The sequence below is a fragment of the Mastigoproctus giganteus genome, chromosome 13, assembly GCF_048544385.1.
Source record: "Mastigoproctus giganteus isolate SK-2022 chromosome 13, ASM4854438v1, whole genome shotgun sequence".
Classification (NCBI taxonomy): Eukaryota; Metazoa; Arthropoda; class Arachnida; order Uropygi; family Thelyphonidae; genus Mastigoproctus; species Mastigoproctus giganteus.
Genome location: NC_143587.1, coordinates 116,052,017 through 116,067,569, shown reverse-complemented (window position 1 = coordinate 116,067,569; position 15,553 = coordinate 116,052,017).

Here is a 15,553-nt window from a genome sequence, read left to right as displayed (position 1 = left end):
TCGGAGTTCATTTTTGGGTCCGCATTGGTCTACTGTGTGTTGCGATATGTACAGGGATATTAGAGACAGGTTGCAGCCTTGGGGATTGACATCATAAACGGCTTGTAGTTGGATTGATTGATATGTGGACATTTTGTTTCCTATAGTAGTTTTGTTCTTAGTAGATTCATTTGAATTCTTCTGCGTTTCTTTGGCTTGGCAGCTTGGTAGTTTAACTGATTTAAACAAACTTTACCTACTTTTCACGTGGGGCGTGTATTTCATGTCAGAAACAGAGGCTATACCCACTTATTGCCGTTTCCTCCTTTGATTTCGGCGGCTGGCGCTTGAAAAAGGCGCTGAAATCACAGGACGAACAGTACTAAGTTATTCGTATTATTCGTTATTACTTCTCCTTTATCTTAGCTCCCTTCTTTGTTCACCGTGATAGCGATCTCAGTTCCGTTCGCCCTTTGTTCTCCACAACTAGCGTTACTAGTAACGTAGAACATTGCCCTTCACGACTACTAACTTATACAGTATATATATATATATATATATATATACAGTATATAAATACAAAAATATAAGTAGGTAACAAAATATTTTTTCAGCAACACAAAAAGATTACATATATAAGTAACTATTAGTCTAATATTCTAATCTTATATAATAAGTAATAACTATAATTAAATAGCAGTATATTGCACTAATATTTAGTAGTATGTAAATTTGTATTATATTTTTATTTAATCACACACATTATAATTAAAATAACTACATAATTTGTACTCTTCGGGCTTTTGCTGCTACAAAATTCTTGATTAATGAACCAATGTTCATAATATCATTTTCTATAGATATTATAGATAAATCTGTTAAACGTTCCTGTTCCCTAGTTGATCGTAAATAATTTTTTTATAATTTTAAGCTTCGAGAAACTCCTTTCTCCTGAAGCAACGGACAGAAAAATTCTTAGGACTGCTCATATATTCGGAAACGCATTCTGTAAATTGTTCTCAGGGCCGATTTTGGGCTGTTAGCCGCCTGCGTGCTGAAATATTTGGCCGCCCCTATCAATGCGGATCGCGAGTAGATTCATAACCTAACCCAACCCATGGGAGCCTATTAGTATGTTTTTATGACAGTTCCATATAGTTGACAGGGGTAAAAAAATCCATAAAAATATTTGATATATTTATTTTAATTTTATACAAATCAAAAATGTGCAAGATATATAAAACAGAAGTAACAAAATGTACCCATAAAGTGAGACCTGCACTCTTCTTGCTTTCTTATTTGCCAATTCCTCAATAACAGCTGATAATTCTAAACTTTCACACAATTTCTCTTCTATAGCTAACAGTCCTAGATCATTAAACCTTTCTTGAGTCATTGACGTTCTTAAATATGTTTTTATAAGTTTGAGTTTCGAAAAACTCCTTTCGCTTAATGCTACACTAATTGGTAATGTCAGAAAAATTCTCAAAGCTATAAACAGATTAGGAAATGATGACATCAAGTTATTTTTTGTAATATATGTCGTTTTTTTAATGGGTCTGCAATTCTACTGTTCAAAATTCTATATGTTATCAGCTCATTGAAGAACTGAAGACCATCAATATTCTAAATACTTCCTTTATTAATTATTAACTTATTTAATATAATAATATAAGTTATATATAATTATTATATATATAATTATAGTTATATATATATATAATTTAATAAATAATATAAGTTATTAATTAATAATTAATAACTGTGCTTCCTTTATTAATTTGAAGGGAAACATCTAAATCAAAACAAGATTTTTTAATTTCCTCTTCAGTCATTTTTCCAAATTCACAAAGAAATTTAAATACATTATTACATTCATTTAGATTTTCAAACCTTTCCTGAATGGAATTTAAGGCTGTATCAACAATTGTTAGATAAAATTGTATTCTAAACAATTCTTTTGAATTTATGATCTGTTCATCGGGACTTTCATAATCAAAATGGCGAACTTTAGTTCTACTTCTTACAACTGGAAATTCTGCCACTACATTTACTTCTGCAGCTAAAACTTTTGCATCCCTAATATATTTATTAAATGCCTCATTAGATCTGGCTGCACTTAGAAATTTAACAAGTTCATTCAAAACATTAAGAGATTCATTTATGTTGGATTGAGGGCACTGCAACATTTTACTTACAACATCAATTTTTGACAGAATATCGTTCCATATAACGAATGAGCAAATGAACTTGAAAGACGCAACCTGATCTAACAAACATTGAACTGTATGTTTTGTTTTCATGTCTCTGGAATTATCATCTATTATGTCATTTAAACTTTTTAAGACTTCACTTAATTGCAATCTGAGAGGTAGCACTGCTTTTATTCTACTCTCCCATCTTGTATCGCTTACAGATTTCAGTGTTAATCTAGCGATATTACGATTTAGTATGTAAGGGGATGCAGAAAAAACGTGTATAATTCTTGAACAATGTTAAAAAAAATAATGTTACTTGGGCAGCATCATTTACAACTAAATTCAATAAATGAGATACACAAGGTACAAAAAAGGATTTACATTCCTAATTTTATTCTGCAAGCCACTATGCTTATCACGCATATTTTCCCCGTTATCATACCCTTGTCCAAGCATATCTTGAATATCTAATTCATAATTAATCTGTTAAGAGTTCACTTAAAAGATAATTACACAAGCCTTCCCCTGTACGGTCTGATACTGGATAACCGTTGCCGTGAGGTCCAACCGGAGAGTACGACACCATCGTAATATCCAAGCCCGAGGGGGGGACTCGAACGCGCGACCTTTGGGTTACCAGCCAGGCACTTTACTACCCGGCTAGCCTGGTCGTCTTTATGCCACTTGCTAAAACAGATATGATTTCATATGATTAAAACAGATATGATTTTGAAAAGCATGGCCTAAGTAATGAGGTATACGACATTTAGCACGCTGAGATTGTGTTATGTTAATCATATCTGTTTTAATCATATGATTAAAAAAAATATGATTTTGAAAAGCATGGCCTAAGTAATGAGGTATACGACATTTAGCACGTTGAGATTGTGTTATGTTATTGACATGCTGTCAGATAACGGGGTCACATTTCGCCAACATTTTTGTTGGCGAAATGTGAATATTTGTTTCATAAAATTTATCATTTTTACCTCTGAAAGATAAACACTGCACTGCTAAAAACTGTAAAATTGCAATGATTCTTTCACCTTCCATTTCGTCCTTACTGTCTGAAATGAATTCCGAAGCGACTGTGTTGATGCTGTCGGATCACCCTCGTCCAACTTTACGAATTTCCGCATGGATCCTTGTAATTTTTCCTTTTCCTTATCACTTTCTTTCTTCCGCTTGCGATAAAAAGCACCAGACTGACGACTTAAACATCTTATGATTATACTTCATCATAAGATGATTAAGTTTATGGTTACACTCGCCATCGCCTGTGCTTGTACTTCTAAAGTTTTCTGATGCAAAACACCTAACGCGTATGCTTCGGCGTTATTTATAACCATAAACTGCACAGCTCTATCATCCGTCATCATGCAAACATAAATTTTTTGAAGTATGAAAGAAGAGCATGGTGTGTTTCCATGGTTACCGAATATGTTTGCGGTCATGTTTATGTTCCCGTTGTGAATGTTGGTATGACTTCTTCATTTTACGGTAACGTTTGTTACGTTTTTTTTTGTTTTTTTTTTTATGTTTAAATTTCATTGTGAATGGGCCTTTAGAGAGTACAATATTATTTTTTATGCCACATTCGCTATTTCATGCCACGTTCGCTTTTCATCGCCGACCACTATATTAAAATAATATTAAATTACATTTTAATTTTATTCTTTAAAGTGCACTATCGGTCGCCCTAAGGATTTGGTCGTCTGCGTGCATGCACGCACTGCACACATAATCAGAACCGGTCCTGATTGTTCTCGTATATAAAATTTAATAAATCGTGAGAAGACATTTCTTTTTTTATAAAACATTGTAAGGATTTGATTTCCTCAAAAAGAATTATGCCGTCAATATTACGATCATTGGAATTTTGTCGTAGCTTAATTTCATGTGCAAATCTTTGCAATGTTTTAATATATCTTCATCATTCCATTCTTTTAACGCGTTCATATTATGGATAATTTTAAACACTTCATTATTCTCTTTCAACAGCATAAACCTTTCAGTAAGAGATGACAGAGTAGTGTCAAGTATCAAGAATTTTTATCTTTGGCATTTTTTATAGGTCCTTGCTTCATTATCAAACATTTTTTTCTTTGGTCTTTTTCGAACCTCGGGAAAAAAAGGATCAATATCCAAAATATTCGCTATTTGTGTTGCAGAATTAATAACATTTTCAAATTTATGGTCTGTTCTGTAATCTTTTAAATGATTTACAAGATGTTCAATAACTGTTTCTACATTAAATGACGGGTTCTGCATCATTTTACTGATGAAATTAATTTGTCTTAAAATATCATGGCAAATAATGATTGAGCAAAGAAATTTAAATGAAGTTATTTTTGAAATAAGATTATTAGCCTGAGCTCTTGAATTGATATCTTTACTATTATCATCAGTTATATCCAAGAGGTGCTGATAAATTTCCAAAATGTTAATTTTAATTTTTCAAAAACAAATGTTTCTTATAGTTAGGTTATATTCAGTATACAGTACGTACTGTGCAAACAGATGCGTGATCCCCCCGCTTTGGAGCACGTGTGGAGAACTCTGGCGTCATGCGGAAAAGATTCCCACGCCAAAGTTTCGCAAACACAGCTTTTTTTAATTATTTTTTTATTTTAGCGAGCGCGAGGCTCGCTAAAATAAAAAACCAATGGAATATCGCATTTCATGAACCCTAGGCTGATTACGATGGAAATTAAAAAAATAAGTCAAAAAGGCTTTAAAAAAATGTACTTGATGTCACATTTTTGTCATTTGCGTGAAATTCAATAGAAAGTTCGGAGATTTTAAGTAGGAAAACTCAAGAAAAAAGTTCTGGTTCCAGCTATACCGAGTTTCAGCTCTGTAATTAGTGTGAAAATTATAAAATTTATGAATTGTAATTTTATCTGGGTAAATATTTGCCCAGAGAGCACAACGCTTAGTAGATGAGGAAAAATAATTGTATAATTCCTGTATAACGCCAAAAAAAAAAAAAAAAAATCAACTATCTCAAACGAAATTTTCGCTGCATCATTGACTACTAAATTTAAAGAGTGAGCAGAACATGGTACAAAGAAGGTTCTAGAATCTGCTTCAATAATTAATATTTTTTTGTTGGAGTCCGTTATGTCTACCGCGCATATTTGCGCCGTTATCGTATCCTTGACCGCGTAAATCCGAAATGTTAAGATTTAATGAATTTAAATGATTTGAAATAAATGTATAATCCCTGGCCAGTGGTATCGTCGACAGAGCAAAATCTCAAAAAATGTTTGTGAATTTCTGCAATGTTTTTATTTTTATTAAGATACACAAACCCGATAACAAGAGTTAATTGTTCTGTTAGGCTTATATCCGGAGTTGTATCAAGAATTCAAGAATAATATTTTGCGTTTTCAACCATTTCTAAAATATTTGTTTTATATCTTCGGAAATTATATGAATTATTTCATTCTGTATATTCGATTCGATTGAAAGTCGATTAAAAACATGACCACTCTAATAAGTGTTTCCCCCCCCCCTTCTAATTACAACTGTTTTTCTCAGTTCGTGTCCGTCACGCTACCTTTTTTTCGTCACGTAGCGTAACACGAGGAGTACCGTTAAAAAATTTGATCCTTTCTGTGAAAAAATAAATAATAATATAGGCTATATATATAGGGTGTCCCAAAAAGGTGTAACCAATTTTAAATGTTTGTAACAAATGTAATTTTAATAATAAGAACACAAAACCTGTGCTAAATGTGAGAAAAACAGTTGAAGTTTTTACTGACATTCAACATGTGCACCACTTGTCACACGAACAAAAAGGTGTAACTAATTTTAAATGAGCAATACAAACAATAGGAAACTAATAATCCTTTCAAGAAGCGACTGTGAGAGGAGATAATTACCAGGACATGATTGAGCTTTATGTGTACCTTCAGTTGGATGAACTGCAAAATGGGGTTATTTTCCAACAGGATGGAGCGCCACCACATTGGGCTTTGAATGTGAGGAGGTCTCTGGATGACAAGTTTCCTGGCCGTTGGATTGGGCATGATGGTTCCATTGCGTAGCCACCACGTTCATCAGATTTATCCCCTTGTGATTTCTTCTTATGGGGATTCATCAAAGACACAGTCTACAAAACCCCTGTTGCAGACATCGCAGACTTAAAGCGCAGGATTACAAATGCAATTACCATGATTAAGCGTGACATCCTTGAAAAAACATGGGATGAATTTTATTACCGATTAAATATTGTTCGTGTGACAAGTGGTGCACATATTGAATGTCAGTAAAAACTTCAACTGTTTTTCTCACATTTAGCGCAGGTTTTGTATTTCTATCATTAAAATTACATTTGTTACAAACATTTAAAATTCGTTACACCTTTTTTTGGGACACCTTATTTTGTATATATATATATTTTTTTTTTTTTTTAAGAAGTGCGATATTTTATAAGTTTAGTTTGAAGAAATATATGTGTTTAATTTATGTTTTTATGTAAAACCCCAGGGGCTCACATCTGGTTAGTATGGGCTTGGCAAACCCAGAGTCCTGAGCTGGATATCATTATTCTTCTCTTTCTTGGTGATTCCCTTCTACTTCTCTCTCTCTCTCAGGGTAGGGTAACTTGGGAATTTTTTTTTGGCTGGTGCAGCATAAGCCTCAGGCTTCCTTGCACCATATAACTAATAATAATAATAATAATAATAAATAGTAAAATCCCCCCCCACACACACGCACAATGTCCCGCATTGGCATACAAAGAATCTGCTCACATACACTACATTATATGAATAGTAAAATTCCCTTCCCCCCTAAATGTCCCGCATTGGAATACAAAAAATCTGGCCACTTTATACTAGACTACACGGTTTTGAGTACGGTATGTACTTAGTTGTAATTCTGGGATTCCTTCAGTTCTCCACTGATGCTAGACTTAAACACATACCTAAATATATGCTGTCGAGTAAGTTACTCCGAGTAACTATGTAATCGGGAATTCCCCACGCTGCCACCGCACGAATAACAAAACACAGTGTTTTGTTTTGTTCACGGATGAGGCTTATTTCACCCGGGAAGGCTTATTCAATCAGCACAATGCTCATGTGTGGGCACACGACAACCCACACGGTGTGCGCCCCCATGCGGCACAACATCGCTTTGCAATAAAATAAATAATAAATTTTCTGTTTATACTCCGGCACGACAATCAAGTCAGTTTGTTTGTTATGTTTGTTATTTGGTTTTTAGGAGCATTAGCAACTAAGGCCATATTGCTCCGCTTTTTTGCGGTGGTCATTCCCTGACCTTTCCGCATCCCTCCGTATTTGGTGGTGACGGGCTCGAACCCCGAGTCTAATCAAGAAGCGTGTGACACGCACTGCTGCTCCTTCCCACCTGGCTACGGAGGCGCCAATCAAGTCAGTAGAGTTTACAATAAATCGTCAATACAAATATTTATCGTATTTAGTAGTCACGGGCTTGAACACCGGTCCACTCAAGGAACACGTGCTATGCACTCTCGCTCCTGACAACTGAGCTACGTCAGGCCTTTAAATGTGTGGGCAGGTATGGTCGGTGACTGCTTAGTCGGCCCATACCTGTTACCATCCCGCATAAACTCCGCTAAATATCGGATCTTTCTTGAACAAGTTCTACCAGGGTTACTTGACAATGTTCCAACAAATGTGAGACGCAACATTTGGTTTCAACATGACGGGGCACCTGCCCATTATGGAAGGTATGTTCGTGACCATTTTGAACAGGCGTTTTGGGCGTCGATGGATTGGCCGTGGTGGACCCGTTGCCTGGTCCCCACGTTCACCTGATTTATCGAGCCTTGATTTCTTTCTGTGGGACCCCTCAAATCTATCGTGTATGAATCGCCTGTGGAGACGGAAGTGGATCTCGTGGCGAGACTCGTCTGCGCTGCTGCTACTATCAAAGTAACTCTAGGTGTGTTCGACCGTGTCCGCCAATCCATGCTGCGTCAGTGTCACGCATGCATCGCGTTTCATGGTGGAACCTTCAAGCATCTGTTGTAACATCATGAAATGCATTCATCTCGTATTCCATTGTTAATATTATGTCAAATAAATGTTTGCCACTAATTACTGTCTTGTGTCACTTCTGCTTCTTGTGCCCCTGCTACTACTTTTCCGTGAAGTTTCCGGTTATGGGTTCCTATGGATTCGCATTCCTTTAGATGTTACCTACCTCCCCTAAACGTTTGTACCAATATTTTTGAGACACCCTGTATATCGAAATGATCTTATCGAAAATAAGTAAATTACTAATTATTATTTTTTTAGGGTTACCCGTAATTAAATACATTAACCCGTATTTGTGTCTGTAAATTGCGTATGTTCTCTGGTTGCTTTGCCTGTTTTGCTGGACGAAAAAACCCCAGTAACTGGGGAGAAAAACCTTGCTATCTACGCCTGAGACCAACTAACTCAGCCATGGAGTGAAAAAAGCCCATTAAAGTTCCTCGCGTCATCGACAGGATTCGAACCCAGGCCTTTTCCACCCGGTGTGGGGAGGACGGTGACGATACCACTGTGGTCGCGCAGACGAAAATAAGTAAAGTTCTATGACGAAGTTCGTTGTGATTCCATCAGTATCTTTTTTTAGAAAATAAATAAATATTACTTTATACCTTCTGAACGTTTCGCGGAACCCCTGGAACTGGTCTACGGACCCCAGTTTGGGAAACGCTGTCGTAAGGTAATCATGTGAAAACTTTTAAGTTTATATAAATAATGTATTGGTCGTTAAAGTTTAAATAAATAATTATGATATGAATAATTTTTTTTTTTTTTTTTTTTTTTATCAATTTTGCGAATTGCACCTTTAATTTTTGCGAGGAGGATACCAGATGAATATTTCGCCCGGGGCGGACAAAAGTCTAGAGGTACGGCACTGGCAGTGATAGCTAGAACACCTATATACATGGGCGTTCCTAGGGTATGTTGCGCCCGGGTGTCAATTGAAAATTTCCGCTCCCCCCCCTTTAAAATTTTCTTCATGTGTGTATGTAAGTTTCATGTTTTCAGGCGCCCCTTGAACGTTGGCGCCAGGGTGCAGTGTACCCCTTTCACCGTCGGGACGGGACGGTACGCCCCTGCCTAGATATTTCATACAATTCCTAATTTTATACTCTGCTGATACCATATATACTTACATGTAAAACTGATAAACGAAAATGTCGTTTCCCGATTTAAACTAGCACCGAGGGGGGGAGGGGTAAAACTCGTTTCCCGATTTATCTTTCCGCTTTAACGCGTGCACAACGATTTAAAGTATTTAAAACAATTTATCGAGTATAAAAATCAAGCTCGCCCCAGTAAATGCATTCTGACCCCGTCCCGAAGTGGCGTAATAACATAACCTTTTTTCACTAATGAAACCCGCACTGCTTTTACTTGAATCCGTCCCGAAGTAAAAACGTAACCTTTTTGCATTAAAAAGAAAGTCTAGTAAATAATCCACACTTTTGCTTGAATCTGTCCCGAATTAGTGGCGTAAAGTAACATAACTTTTTTTCAGTAAAATGAAAGTCCATTAAAAACCCACACTTCTTTTGCTTGATTCCGTCCAGAATTAGTGCCGTAAGCTAACCTTTTTAAAACTACGTAAAAAGAAAACAAAATATCTCTCAAAAAAACCCCAAGGGCTCACATCTGGTGAGTATGGGATTGGCACACCCAGGGTCCTGAGCTGGATATCATCATTCTTCTCTTCCTTCTACTTTTGACTCTCTCTCAGGGTAACTCGGGAATTTTTTTTTTTTTTTTTTGGCTGGTGAGGCATAAGCCTCAGGCTTCCTTACACCATATAGCTAATAATAATAATAACTAGAATCAAGCTGTAATTATAGAACATGGACGGCCAGTGATATCATCGCAAACTGAAAAAGAACTAATTAACATGTGATAAAAAAGAGAAACACGCAAAAGCGAACAAGAAACACATAACAACCTACCAATCAGACCTTCTAATCACCTAACCTTCTAACCTCCTCGATGACACAAACAGCAAACCATGTAGTCTTACGTTTACTCACCCGACCGTACGCTTAACTGTATTCTAACCAAGTGAACTCCTGGCCATGTCGACGTGATGAGAATTATTGTTTCTAGTACCTGTACCGTGTTTAGCAGCAATAAAGAAGTTCATTATACACGCTTTAGCTGACCACTCTGGCAAGAGCGTTGGAGTGTTTGTGATAAAGGGCAGATTACACAATTTTTTTTCCCAGATTTAAGACATGCTGCCACGATAAAATTCAAATGGGTTGCCCCAAACTTCATGGTCATGGTTCGAAATGCAAAATTGCATGATTTAGGAATTACTGAAAGATCTAGTTGCCATTGTGGCAAAAGAGAATCATGGGAACATATTATGTACAACTGTGAGGAGTACAGTGATTTACGAATTGAATTGGTATTGGGGTTAGTAATCTTAATCTTATGGCAGAAGGCTGCGAGAGAATTCTAGTTGATAAATAGAACTTCTTTGCTTTCCATTCCTTTGCAACTGCAATATTTCTTAGGCGGAAGGCTCTTCTGCATCTGGAAGCCTTGGATTTGTAATGCGGTATGGTGTATGCCGAATTACCTAGAGTTCTGCGAAATCGTGGAGGCTTAAGTCTGCTATATCCACTGCAACTCCAGCTCCGTGTGCTGGTATTTCTGTTCTCGGCAGCTCCTGGCGCTGGCATTTCTGTTCTCGGCAGCTCCTGGCTTTCCAACAGACTGTGAACAGATGCAGCTCTTTCCAATGAAGTTTGGACTTTGTCTGAAATTTAATTATATGTATACAGTATTTATTTTTTATGTAATTTTATTATTTTCAGTTTGTTCATATCAATCTTTTTTGGTCATGGCAGGTTTCCCCCCCCCCTGTACTTGGGCAAACAGGAGAGGGAGTATATAAGAGTACTGCTAAATTATGTGTAACTGACAGCGGGGTTGCCATTGGTTGGCTGGGACCGCTTTAAGTAATAAATAGTATCAATAATGACCACTAGGCCAAACGTTGTGATTCAAGTTGCGTGCTATTTGCTGATGTACCTGAAAAATCCACAAATAAACAATGCTGCCTCATATGGTTGACTTTGGTTTTGGTTTCATTTCTGTGGCACTGCTATTGGTTTACGGTTACTCTAGTTTATTTTTTGTTAATGTGAAGTAGTTATAAGGGAAACTTTTGGTTATGTTTTCTTAATTCAGAGCTACGAATTTTTTTTTTTTTTTGCCTTTATTATTCAAAAATTCAAAACTTAGTTGAATAAATTTGTGGGCGAGAAATAGAAGCGTAAATCACGTGATTTGTTTTTAAGACAAGTGGTAAGCAGTATAACTATGCCTATTTTCTATTATTGTGCTGTTTTCCAAACCTTGACGTCTGTACGTATAAATATCTAAGCAGCGCCGGACTGGCAGGCTTTGGTCTCATCTGAATCATTTATGTCTTGGCTGTGATATAAATGATTCAGATTCAGTGAATGACCCAAATTTTCTGCGGCAATCCCGATCGGTCGTTATAATTTTCTCTAGTTCCGCCCTTTTATTAAAGATATATTTACCTAATTTAGACTAGTTCTACTAGGACATCATAGAACAGTGAACAGTTTTTTTTTTTTTTTTTTTAGAACAGTGTTTCGCAATGGGTGCGTCGTGAAAATATTTAGGCGGCATCCGAATATTATTATATTAGGGTCACCCGTAATTGATTACATATAATAATAATTATTATTAGTCATATGGTGCAACGAAGCCTGAAGTTTATGTTACACCAACCAAAAAAAAAAGAAGAAGAAAAAAATCCTGAGTTACCCTGAGAGAGAGAGAAAGACAGAAGTAGAAAGGAATCACCAAGAAAGAGAAGAATGATGATATCCAGCCCAGGATCCTGGGTGTGCCCAAGCCCCATATCAGATGTGAGCCCCTGGGATAAATATACCCATATATGTATTTTGTCTGTAAATTTCGTGTTCTCTGGTCGATTTGCCTGTTTTGCTGGATGAAAAAAAATTGAAAATGAGGTGTATTTCCATAAAAGAATAACCAGAACACTTCCAGTGGGTTGCTTTTTGTTTGTTTGAATGTGTGACTAATGAATGAGACAGTTTTTGAAATGTAGCTTAATTGGAGATGAAATGAGTTTTCAGGTATCATTCTAAAACCAAACAGCAGGCATCATAGTGGAAGACTTCTTCCTTGACCCCGGCAACCCAAAGGTCGCGGGTTCGATTCCCGCCTCGGGCTTGGATCAAAGTACTGCAAAAACCTTGGGAGGTGCAATAAGGCCACAGAAGCCAATGCGCCAACAACTACCAAATCAAAAAAAAATCAATCTTCCTTGACTCAAACAAGTGTGCAGTAAAAATGAAAGTTGCTAAAATTTTTTGGCTGTGATGGTGTTGTTTACCATGAATATGCTCCAGAGGGACAAAAATTAATAAGGAGTTCTGAGACACCTTTGTGATGAAGTCTGGCAATCCAGATGCAGTTCACCAAAAGTGGTTCCCTGTGATGTTTTTTTGTTCCCTAGACCGAAAAGAATTCTGTTAAGACATTGATTTAGTGATGTACAAACAATATAGAGTAGTGAGTAGTATAGCAACTCAGTTTTGGCAATTTTTAAATTTAGGTTTCCAGAAGTGCATCTAATAGTGGGAAAATTGTTTTGTTAAGTGCATTTCAGGATATTGTTTTGAAGGGTTAGTCATTCATTCTATACATATGCGTATTGTTGCATCATCACAGCACTCTAGATATTTTTGAACAGACTTTATAAAATGCAAATTCCCATCATGAGAATAATGAAAATTATGCTGATGATGTAATTATACAAATGAAACGTGTGCATGCACACACTATCCAGTCAAAACATTATGATCATGCCTTGTGTTTTAGCATTTGGCTGTTCCTCCCTGATTGGTGGCCCACATGTTGCAGTGACAACCAGTAAATGTGATACTGCAGGTTCGTGGCATGCAGTTAGTATGGAGTGCTTGAGTGACATTAGCAAGGGAATATGATCTTATAGACTTTGAAAAAGGGATGATTGTCAGGTACTGGTTGAAGGGTGGCAGTATTACAGAAACTGCATATTTTGTGGTCTGTCAGCAGTGCTGTAGATGAGGTGTTCCAAAAGTGGACAGAGCAACTGGTCACAGGTTCCCAAACTTTTATACCTTAAGCTCCCTTAAAATTTTTCATAAATTTTTACTGTTATTATTATTATTAATAGCCAAATGGTGCAAGGAAGCCTGAGGCTTATGCTGCACCAGGGAAAAAAAAAAGTTCCCGAGTTACCCTGAGAGAGAGAGAGAGAGAGACAAACAAACAAACAAACAAAAGTAGAAGGGAATCGCCCAAAGTTTCAGAACAAGTGTAAATAAACAGATTTGACCTAAAATTTAGCATGAATATACATATTTCAATATGTTTAATCTTGAAGATATAAAATACAAATAATAGAAATAAATAAAGAATGGGATGGTTTACCCATATTTTATTAAAAAAGTATTTCATGAAAACAAGCCCCCCACAAAAAAATCAAGTGTGGCACCTGGGAGCCCACACTTTTGCAAACCCTCTGCTATAGGTTCTAATTGCTTTTTTCATGTTCATTGGAATCACCATTAAAAATATAATGATCCTTTTGTGAATTAAGGATATTCTCTTTTTTAGTGTCAAATATATGCTCTTCTACCATAGTTAACTCTCCTGTAGGTTGTGTTATTTGCATTATGTTCAATACAGTGTTTCTGAGAAAAAAAAGAGAAAAGAAATAGTTTAAGTGGCAAAGAATCATGAGAATTCTTTACTTTGAAATTATGTTGATTAAAAAAAGTATAAATAATATCTTTAGTAAGGCATGATGCAGTCAAGTGTAATAAAGTAAGTGCAATAATGCGCATGCAGCCAGCTGAATGGACTGTCTCAAGCCTGCATGACTGCAAAATACAATTAATGATTGTATTAATTGTCGAAATACAGGAAAAAACTTCAAAGGAACTAATTTGTCTCACTTTATAATAATGATTATTTTAATAATGAGGTTTATGAAATGAACATGTCAAAATCATATTTCTAATTTTGTTTCATTTATTTACTTCAATTAAATTTTAATTTGCTATTTTATACACATTTTTACTTGAAATTAACATATTCAAAAAATAAAAGAAAATCAACTTAATTCTGAAAGATTGAAATCAGTAGCATTCACAAGAACCATACCAGTAGAAATTTTAAATGTAATTGTTAATTAAAACAAGGTTTTCTACAATAAGGATTGTGTCTTTTATTTTACTTACAATTTTTTAACACATTGTTGATAACACTGGAAGAGGAATGTTAAATTGCTTTGAAATTTCTGTTTTTGTGTTCAGTGATTTGGAGTTTAGTAGCCAAGTATAAATAATTTAGTTTTGCTTTGTATTCATGTTGAACAATAGTAATTTTTACAAAAACCAGAGGTTTATTTCACTAAAGACTAAAAGTAGTTAAAAATGTGAAAATTACAGAATAAGTTGATGTTGGAAGTACGTGCTATTGAGTGACTCTGATTTGCATGTGCATGACTACAAAATAATTGTAATGCTCTGGTATTCTCTCTATTTTGTGAACTGATGCTATGTGGTTGTCCTGGAGTATAAACAGAATTTATTTTTTTTTTATTATACCAGTGCCTACAGCTGTAGTGTGAATTATACCAGTCGTGTGTTATCTCTCCTCGTTTAAGATTAAATTGATGGATCTGCTCTTAGTTAAGAAGCATATAAAATCTAAGGCAGTGTATCGACATGGGTGACCAGTGTAATGTTTGAGCCAGTTTGGTGTGATATAAGCACTGGGAAAACAAAGTTGGGAGTGGGTTATAGGCCTAATGACTGTGATGAGTATACGAAACAGCTATACAGAGAAATAGAGTGGGCCAGTAAATCAGAATGACTTATAATTGGGCATTTTAACTTTCTAGACTTTCTGGATGTTGACTGGAATTTGTAGGTTGGTCACTCACACACTACAAGACTTGTAAATTTCTTGGATGACTGTTTACTACAGCAACTTGTTAGGCAAAAAGAGGAAGCGATACTCTTAATCTGGTTATCAGCAGTGATTCTACAACAGTGATTCTGATAATAACCTGCAAGTAAAAGACTCACTGGATGGCAGCAATCATAGTATAATAGTGTGGAATTTAATTAAAGACATAACTATTGTCATGGGTAAAGGAAAAGGCTTTTGCTTTTATAAGGGTGACTGCAGTGGTCTCAAATAGTTTTTAATTTCCATGTATTGGGACCAACTGATGATGTTACCAACAGCAAATTCTAAATGGGAAGCATTCAGGGAAGTGATCATAGAAGCTAC